This window comes from Apium graveolens, chromosome 9 (assembly GCF_009905375.1).
Source record: "Apium graveolens cultivar Ventura chromosome 9, ASM990537v1, whole genome shotgun sequence".
In the NCBI taxonomy this organism is placed as follows: domain Eukaryota; kingdom Viridiplantae; phylum Streptophyta; class Magnoliopsida; order Apiales; family Apiaceae; genus Apium; species Apium graveolens.
This window is the reverse complement of record NC_133655.1, coordinates 199,346,033-199,350,006: the sequence shown is the minus strand read 5'-3', so window position 1 is coordinate 199,350,006 and position 3,974 is coordinate 199,346,033.

The window sequence follows — 3,974 nt, the reverse complement described above, 5'->3', positions numbered from 1 at the left end:
ATCCGTACGGTTGGATCAACGAATATTTTATTTTAAAAATTAATCTTGTAAATCGGGAACGAGTCTGGTTGTCGAGTCGTACTTTTACTGGATTTTTCTAATCCTAACATGCAAAATGAATTTAAAATTTGTTAATAATTTTTTCATATGACTAAAATTGATATATCTTAACATCCGTATGGTTGGACCGTCGAAAAAATCATTTTAAAAATTAAACTTGTAAACAGTCTCATTGTTAGGAGGGTTACTTTTCCTGGATTTTCCTAATCCTAACATGCAAGATGGATTTCAAATTTGTTAAAATTTTATTTCTATCTCTAAAATTGATATATCTTAACATCCGTAAGGTTGGATCGTCGAAAAAATAATTTTAAAAATTAATCTTTTAAATCAGGAACGAGTCACTTTGTCGGGTGTGTTACTTTTACTGGATTTTTCTAATCCTGACGTGCAAGATGAATTTCAAATTTGTTGATAATTTTTTCAAATGACTAAAATTGATATATCTTAACATCCGTACGGTTGAATCGTCGAAAAAATCATTTTAAAAATTAATCTTGTAAACAGTCTCGTTGTTAGGAGGGGTACTTTCCTGGATTTTTCTAATCCTGATATGCAAGATAGATTTCAAATTTGTTAAATTTTTATTTCTATTACTAAAATTGATATATCTTAACATCTGTACGGTTGGATCATCGAAAAAATCATTTTAAAAATTAATCTTTTAAATCAGGAACGAGTCTCGTTTTTCGGGAGTGTTACTTTTACTGGATTTTTCTAATCCTGACGTGCAAGATGAATTTCAAATTTGTTGATAATTTTTTCAAATTACTAAAATTGATATATCTTAACATCCGTACGGTTGGATCATCGAAAATTTCATTTTAAAAATTAATCTTGTAAATCGGGAACGAGTCTGGTTGTCGAGTCGTACTTTTACTGGATTTTTCTAATCCTGACATGCAAAATGAATTTCAAATTTGTTAATAATTTTTTCATATGACTAAAATTGATATATCTTAACATCCGTATGGTTGGATCGTCGAAAAAATCATTTAAAAAATTAATCTTGTAAACAGTCTCGTTGTTAGGAAGGGTACTTTTCCTGGATTTTTCTAATCCTGACATGCAAGATGGATTTCAAATTTGTTAAAATTTTATTTCTATCACTAAAATTGATATATCTTAACATCCGTACGGTTGGATCGTCGAAAAAATCATTTTATAAATTAATCTTTTAAATCAGGAACGAGTCTCGTTGTCGGGAATGTTACTTTTACCGGATTTTTCTAATCCTGACGTGCAAGATGAATTTCAAATTTGTTGATAATTTTTTCAAATGAATAAAATTGATATATCTTAACATCCGTAAGGTTGGATCATCGAGAAATTCATTTTAAAAATTAATCTTGTAAATCGGGAACGAGTCTGGTTGTCGAGCCGTACTTTTACTGGATTTTTTTAATCCTGACATGCAAGATGAATTTCAAATTTGTTAATAATTTTTTCATATGACTAAAATTGATATATCTTAACATCCGTATGGTTGGATCGTCGAAAAAATCATTTAAAAAATTAATCTTGTAAACAGTCTCATTGTTAGGAGGGGTACTTTTCCTGGATTTTTCTAATCCTGACATGCAAGATGGATTTCAAATTTATTAAAATTTTATTTCTATCACTAAAATTGATATATCTTAACATCCGTACGGTTGGATCGTCGAAAAAATCATTTTAAAAATTAATCTTTTAAATCAGGAACGAGTCTCCTTGTCGGGAGTGTTACTTTTACTGGATTTTTCTAATCCTGACGTGCAAGATGAATTTCAAATTTGTTGATAATTTTTTCAAATGAATAAAATTGATATATCTTAACATCCGTATGGTGGGATCATCGAAAATTTCATTTTAAAAATTAATCTTGTAAATCAGGAACGAGTTTGGTTTTCGAGTCATACTTTTACTGGATTTTTCTAATCCTGACGTGCAAGATGAATTTCAAATTTGTTGATAATTTTTTCAAATGACTAAAATTGATATATCTTAACATCCGTACGGTTGGATCATCAAAAAATTAATTTTAAAAATTAATCTTGTAAATCGGGAATGAGTCTGGTTGTTGAGTCGTACTTTTACTGGATTTTTCTAATCCTAACATGCAAGATGAATTTCAAATTTGTTGATAATTTTTTCAAATGAATAAAATTGATATATCTTAACATCCGTACGGTTGGATCATCGAAAAATTCATTTTAAAAATTAATCTTGTAAATCGGGAACGAGTCTGGTCGTCGAGCCGTACTTTTACTGGATTTTTTTTAATCCTGACATGCAAGATGAATTTCAAATTTGTTAATAATTTTTTCATATGACTAAAATTGATATATCTTAACATCCGTATGGTTGGATCTTTGAAAAAATCATTTTAAAAATTAATCTTGTAAACAGTCTCGTTGTTAGGAGGGGTACTTTTCCTGGATTTTTCTAATCCTGACATGCAAGATGGATTTCAAATTTGTTAAAATTTTATTTCTATCAATAAAATTGATATATCTTAACATCCGTACGGTTGGATCATCGAAAAAATCATTTTAAAAATTAATCTTTTAAATCAGGAACGAGTCTCGTTGTCGGGTGTGTTACTTTTACTGGATTTTTCTAATCCTGACTTTCAAGATGAATTTCAAATTTGTTGATAATTTTTTCAAATGACTAAAATTGATATATCTTAACATCCGTATGGTTGGATCGTCGAAAAAATCATTTTAAAAATTAATCTTGTAAACAGTCTCGTCGTTAGGAGGGGTACTTTCCTGGACTTTTCTAATCCTGACATGCAAGATGGATTTCAAATTTGTTAATATTTTTTTCCTATGGCTAAAATTGATATATCTTAACATCCGTACGGTTGGATCGTCGAAAAATCATTTGAAAAATCAATCTTGTAAATTAGGAACGAGTCTCGATGTCGGGAGTCGTACTTTTACTGGATTTTTCTAATCCTGACATGCAAGAGGAATTTCAAATTTGTTAATAATTTTTTCTTATGACTAAAATTGATATAACTTAACATCCGTATGGTTGGATCATCAAAAAATTCATTTTAAAAAATAATCTTGTAAATCGGGAACAAGTCTCGTTGTTGGGAGTCCTACTTTTACTGGATTTTTCTAACGCTGACATGCAAGATAAATTTCAAATTTGTTAATAATATTTTCATATGACTAAAATTGATATATCTTAACATCCGTATGGTTGGATCGTCGAAAAAATCATTTTAAAAATTAATCTTATAAATCGGGAACGAGTCTCGTTGTCGGGAGTGTTACTTTTACGGGATTTTTCTAATCCTGACGTGCAAGATGAATTTTAAATTTGTTGATAATTTTTTCAAATGACTAAAATTGATATATCTTAACATCCGTACGGTTGAATCATCTCAAAATTCATTTTAAAAATTAATCTTGTAAATCGGGAACGAGTCTGGCTGTCGAGTCGTACTTTTACTGGATTTTTCTAACTCAGACATGCAAGATGAATTTCAAATTTGTTAATAATTTTTACGTATGACTAAAATTGATATATCTTAACATATGTACCGTTAGATCGTCGAAAAAATCATTTTAAAAATTAATCTTATAAATCGGGACAAGTCTCGTTGTAGGGAAGGGTACTTTGGCTGGATTTTTCGAATCCTGATATGCAAGATGAATTTCAAATTCGTTAATAATTCTTTCAAATGACCAAAATTGATATATCTTAACATCCATACGGTCGGATCGTCGAAAAAATCATTTTAAAAACTAATCTTGTAAATCGGGAACGAGTCTCGTTGTTTGGAAGGGTACTTTTACTGGATTTTTCTAATCCTGACATACTAAATGAATTTCAATTTTTTTAATAATTTTTTCATATGACTAAAATTGATATATCTTAACATCCGTACGGTTGAATCGTCCAAAAAATCATTTTAA